The sequence below is a fragment of the Eriocheir sinensis genome, chromosome 43 (assembly GCF_024679095.1).
Source record: "Eriocheir sinensis breed Jianghai 21 chromosome 43, ASM2467909v1, whole genome shotgun sequence".
Lineage (NCBI taxonomy): Eukaryota > Metazoa > Arthropoda > Malacostraca > Decapoda > Varunidae > Eriocheir > Eriocheir sinensis.
The window spans coordinates 8,846,206-8,852,636 of NC_066551.1; the positions used below are offsets into that span (position 1 = coordinate 8,846,206).

Below are 6,431 nucleotides of genomic sequence, written 5' to 3' on the forward strand. Positions count from 1 at the left end.
GATGGGGTCATTGTTTTTCTTATCGTACGCGTCATCAGTGCTTTTTTTTATCTTTTCTCTTAAGGTTTGTGCTCTGTGTGTGTGTGTGTGTGTGTGTGTGTGTGTGTGTGTGTGTGTGTGTGTGTGTAGGCGGTCAAGCGTTTATTATGACCCCTTAGCTTCCTCTTCACCCCTCCACATCCCCATTCCTCTCCCCCTTTATAGCCCCCTTCCTCACTCCCTACTCCCCACTCCTCACCCTCTCCCCGGCTTCATCCTTCACTCCACGCACTCCCCCACTCCTTCCATCTTACTTCATCACTGTCCTTCACTCCGAAATCCTATTCTTTCAATCCTCATCTCCCGCATACTCATATTCCAGCCCCTTCTTTTACTCCCCAAGCTAACATAACCTTTCCTCTTCTCCCCAGCTCACGTGCTTGACTCTCCCTTTCCTCCCTTCCCTCTCCCTCAACTCCCACTTTTTCCACATACTCATATTTCAGACCCTTCTTTTACTCCCCAAGCTAACATAACCTTTCCTCTTCTCCCCAGTTCATGTGCTATCTCATACCTTTCCTCCCTTCCCTCTCCCTCATCTCCCACTTTTTCCACATACTCATATTCCAGCCCCTTCTTTTACTCCCCAAGCTAACATAACCTTTCCTCTTCTCCCCAATTCATGTGCTATCTCATACCTTTCCTCCCTTCCCTCTCCCTCATCTCCCACTTTTTCCACATACTCATATTCCAGCCCCTTCTTTTACTCCCCAAGCTAACCTAACCTTTCCTCTTCTCCCCAGTTCATGTGCTTGCCTCTCCCTTTCCTCCCTTCCCTCTCCCTCAACTCCCACTCATCTTATTCCATCTACTCCCATCTTGTGTCTCTTTTTACCCCTACACCTATCTCCCATCTTCATCCTCTCCCATCACTTACCCTTCATCCTCTTACCTCACAGCCTCTTCCTATCCCAGACTCATGTTACTCCACCTAAACCCATTACGGTGTCTCTTTTTACTCCTACACCTATCTCCCATCACTTACCTTCATCCTCTCCCATTAACACATCCTCTTACCTCATAGCCTCTACCCTTCCCAGCCTCCTTACCTACCTCCATCTCTCTCCTCCTCCTCCTCCTCCTTCATTCCCCTGCCGTCATTAACCTCTAAGCCCGGTCTCCCTCATGCCACAGCCTCACCGCTACCTCTAACTTCCTTCATTCCACTGCCCACACTCCGCCAGCCCATTCCCTCAGCCCCAGGCCTTGTTTCTAGTCCACTTTTTCCATCCGTCAACTATTCAGCCCCATCCTTCACCCCCCCACTCCCCTTACCTTAAACCATAATTTCTTTAGCCCCTTCTACTTATTCCCCTTCCTTTATATAGGCCCTTAGACTTTACCGCCATTGAAGGAAATGATCTATCCCACCCCCTCTCCATGTTATCAGACCCCATCTTCAGCCCAGACCAACCCTTTCCGGTGACTACCACTCCTTAATCCTTTAGTCAGCCCTTCAGTCCAATCCAACCCCATCCAGACCCTACCATATCTTGACCTAGCAGTCTGATCCAACCGCTTTCAGATCCTACCATATCTTGACCTAGCAGTCTGATCCAACCCCTTCCAGACCCTACCATATCTTGACCTAGCAGTCCGATCCAACCGCTTTCAGACCTTATCACTCTTTTACCATCCAGTTCACCCTTTAAGTCTAATTCAACCCTTCCATACCCTACCAAAGATTGACCCTGCAGTCTGATCCCACTACTTCCAGATCCGATCACTCTTCCACCTTCCAGTCCAATTCAATCCATTCCAAACCCCTTCACTCTTCTATCCTCCATTCAACCCTTCAGCTCAATCAAACCCCTTCCACACCCTACCAAATCTTGACCCTACAATCCGATCCAATCACTTCTAGATCCCTTCACTTTTACCCAGTCTACCCTTCAACCCAATCCAATCACTTTCAGACCCCATCACCCCTTCAAAACATCCCCCACTCCCTCCCCTCCCCTCCTAAACACCAAACACGACCACCCGTCAACTCATTCTCCCCTTCCTATTTTACCTATTTCTCCCATTTTTCCTCACTATATGCCTATTTATTATTCTTCCCCTTTCCCCCCATGTATTTCCCCATCATGCCCCGAGACCTCACCCCTCATTTTACCCATTTCCCCTACTTTTCCTTATATATGCCCCATTTAACCCATTCTTCTACCTTTCCCCATCTATGCCCCCAGACTCCACCAATTACTGAACTCATTTCTCACATTTTTTCCTCCTATATACCTCATTTAACTCATTCTTCCCCCCCTTTCCCCTATTTATGTCAGAGACCGCCATTCTTTATCCCATTTCTCCCTTTTTTCCTCATATATTCTAGCACATTCTTCCCGTTTCCCCATTCCCCATTTAGTTCATTTTTTCCCCTTTCCCTTATCTATACCCAAAGACCCCGGCATCCTTTACCCCGCATCCTTTACTCCGTGGCCCCATCCTTCAGTCCAACAACCTTCACTAAAGAGTTCCGTGTTGGGGCAACCCGCCGTGTGCCTCGTGCCCCGTTCAGCTGTCTGTCCGTCCCGAGGGTCCGTTAGCGAGTGTCGGGAGGAAGGAACGCCATCACTTTTTTTTTTCTTTTAGTCTTCGAGAGCGTTCTTTGAGAGGGTCTGAGGCTGAGGCGCGTCTGTGTGTGTCTGTGATTGAGTCCCGCGGGTGTGTCTGGCGTCGAGGGCTACCGGCACAGGCACCCGCGATACATGACGTGCAGGCAGCCGAGCGTCCTTCGTCATAACAGTAAAGGTGGTGGAGGCGTGAGTGAGTGTGTGTGTGTGTGTGTGTGTGTGTGTGTGTGTGTGTGTGTGTGTGTGTGTGTGTGTGTGTGTGTGTGTGTGTGTGTGTGTGTGTGTGCTTTTGTATGTATGTGTGTGTAGGTGTCTGCTTTCACACACAAACACACACACACACACACACACACTCACACTCACACATACACACACACACACCAGCCTCAGCCTCCCCAGCATTTCGGCGTCAGACAGACTCATTGAGGGCCGCCACCACAGGGAGGGGAAGACACCCACTAATGCCTCTTATCCCTCGTGTCTACATATATGGAGGCAATACACCTCCGTTACCTTATACACCGGGCCATCCCGCCTCGCCCGCCCCTCCACACCCGCGGCAGGTGACCCTCGCCGCCCCGCCAACACCTGTCACACTCCCCCGCTCCCCCCGGCAGCCGATGCAGCACATCTGTCCCTCACTCGGCCCGCTGGGGAGTGAGGGTGCCGAGGCCTGTCAGCTGGCAGCGGCGGCGGGGACACACACGCCATCCCAGCGACAGCCAGGGACGTCTACGGTGCTGGCATAATTTCCTTCTCCGAGACAATGGCTGGACCCCACAACAGGTGCTGCTGCTGCTGCTGCTGCCAGCGACATCGCCTTATTTTAGGCTGCTTGGCAGGCGGGGAGATGGCGTGTGATAGGCCTGGCGGGGCGTCAGGGCGCAGGCAGCAACACTGATCACTATCTGCACATTGTTTCCTGGCTGGGGTAAAGGCCTGCTGCAGGGCCGCCACTCGAGGGTCGGGGCGGGCGGGGAAGGTGTCCGCGGGACTCCAGAGGCAAGCTTACCTGTGTTGTTTTGGGAGCGTATTCCTTAACACACATCTTCTTATGCGACACACACACTCAAGCTAATCCTGACAAGCCACGGGGAAGAACTGACGAGTCGGCAGAGCAGTGTTCACACCCTCAAACAGTGTACACAAACACACGCACACACGGCATTTCCTACAGTAAGGTCCACATGTACACGGCGCCGTCCAGGGCCAGCGACGGAGGCAGGTCTCTCAGTCTTCCTTAGTCAGTCCAAAGCTCGGCTGCCAGAGGTACGAGCACGTACACCCCGCTCACCCCACAACACTACGCCCCCATATCTCACTACAAGGGGTGAGGCAGGCCTCAGGGACGCGCCTGATAACTCATCTTGGGGTTCCAAGAAAAACAAGAAGAACAATAAAGGAAAATATGAGAAGCCGTGGACGAGAGGTTGGTTCCGGTGGCGGGCGCCAGGCGTCTCTACTGTCTGGTAAACATGGCTGCCTGGCCGCCGGGTAGATGTGATCTCCAACTGACCCCGCTTGTGTCCTCGTGTCCTAATGCTCCCCTACCACGGCTTCGGCTTAGCGCTGCCCTTCACCCTCGCGTCTCGGAGTCTTATCTGACGCTGCCACTTCTGCTGCACCTGTTCCCTGGCGGCCCTGTCCCGTGGGGCGGCCTGAGGGACTCCCCGACCGAGAGAGAAAGTGAGGGGGCGGCGGCGAGCACGGCGGCGGCAGCAAAACGCACCGATTCCTAGAGACTGACCGACGGAAGACACTCGCTCATAATGGCAATCTCTCGCAGCAGCAGAAGAAAAAAAAAGTCAATAGGAAATGAGGCATAACACATGGAGCGGGGGACGGGGGGCGGCAGGGGGAGGTGGTCGTGTGGCCATCCGTGTGATCACCCCCAATAAAGGCGACACGCGGGGCACCTGCTGTTTCAACCGTCTGTCCGTCTGTCTCTCCTTGATGTATGACGCCCGGTACTGCCTCCCCCCCTCCCTCTTTCCCTCCGTCCCTCCCCCTCGCCACTCGTCCACTCCGGCCTCCTCCCACCTTTCTCTCCGGGATTAACACGCCACAATCATACACAAAAGCTCCGTTATCACATCCAGGGCGGAGGAAGTGAGGGAGGGAGGTGCTGCACGTTGTCCTGCCTTCCTCCTTTCCTTCCTTCCTTCGCCTGTCCCTTCCTTCCCTCGTCCTACCCAAGTATACACAAAAGGGAGGAATTTCAACGGGGAAGTAAATAGCGATCAGGAACAAGGCGTCAGGTGCGGCGAGGAACGGGAGCGAGCGAGCGAGCGGGCAGGTGAGAGAGGACAGGTATGCGGCGTGGAGGACAGGTGTGGCTGGAGCGTCGAGTCAGGTGTATTTATGAAGGTGTATGAGTTAGGCTCGTGGGGGAGGGTGGTGACTGGGTGCCACGGATGATGACGATGATGCAAAGGAAGACCAGGTAAGTAAAGACTAAAAATAACAGAAATAACAAAAAAAAAATAGCAAGACAGAAAAAAAGAGAAAAAAAAAAGAAGTCCAGTGCAAGTGAGGAAAAAAAGTGCAAACAAAGTCACGTTACCGTCATCGTCATCGTCCCCTCGTCATCCTGGTGGCTTCCGAGGCGACGAGTCAACGCTAACACACTTCAGTAACTTCACACTTCACACACCAGCGTTCACAGTCGTCCTCTAGCAATCCACTCCAGTTAGCAAGCGCTCGCAGATTCCAAAGTACCTAAAAAGCAAGATAATAAAACATGAATCATACAAGCAGATAAAATCAACACACTTTTATTGTTCTCGTGTATTTCAAAGGATACCGTTAGCATATCAATCAATCGCTTTGGGCATACGCCGGGGAGCGACGTATCATTCCTCAACTTCAGCAGCTGGCTACGAATCTGCATGAGCAATAGATGGGCGAGCACCTTGCCTGGCACGAGTGTAGGTAACAGTGAGGGGGAAAAAAAGCGATCAAATGTTTTTCTTCGGGAGTCAAAAAAAGTGGCAGGAAAAGACAAACTGGAAGGAATGAAGCAAAGATGAGGTGAAAAAGTCTAAAAACAATGAGAATGACAAACAAGAAACTTGCATAATACATAAATAGATGTTGATGGATGAAGAGATCTGAGTAGCCGGCAGGGGATGAGTGGGCACGGTCCTCGGATCGCGCCGGAAAGGTTGTGAGCTTTGATCCCGGCTCGATGCAGTTTCGTCGTGATATTACACGATATTACACTCGCGGGGATTATTTAATCATCTTTTTAATCTGTGTACATGGTGACTGTAACACGAGCCACAATACACGTTAAAATTGGCACTTCCTAGAGAGATGAAGGTTGCGAGGAGACCATATTAGCTAATATATGAATTAAGATATCCAAGAAGGGTGTTGCTGATAACGTTCTGTTAGTTAGGGAGCGGGAGAGGACAAGTAATAATACGCTCTGTGTGAATGGTGCGAAGAGACTATTACTTTATTGTGTGAACGAAGAAAAGGGTGCCGTTGATAAGGTTCTGCTAGTAAGGAACCGGAGAAGGACAAGTAATAATGCCCTCTGTGCCATGATGCGGCCAGATAGATTAGATAATACGTTTCAGCTAACAGTATTTAGTACCACTGCGCTCACCATTTTCCAAAGATCCATTATCTTAGTCTTAGTCTGTTTGTGGCTACTAAACATTCAAGAAGAATAAATAGAAGAAGAAGAATAAATAGAAGACTAAGAAAAAAAGACGAAAAAGAAGACCAAAACGACGAAAAAGAAAAGGAAAAGGGAAATCAAAAAGAAAGGGAGACAGAAAATTAAGATTTTATAGAAAGAGATGAAAAAGA

General features: G+C 50.8%; 1 protein-coding gene across 1 annotated transcript in view; it reads right to left on the reverse strand.

Moving 5' to 3' along the window:
* LOC127010442 (nuclear hormone receptor FTZ-F1 beta-like) overlaps positions 1–4,400 on the reverse strand; it is a 215,708-nt gene extending 211,308 nt beyond the window's left edge. The window contains exon 1 of the mRNA XM_050884612.1: positions 3,625–4,400. The gene's annotated coding sequence lies outside the window, so the exon portion shown is untranslated. The remainder of the gene's footprint in view (positions 1–3,624) is intronic.
* Between the last annotated feature and the right edge of the window lie 2,031 nt (positions 4,401–6,431).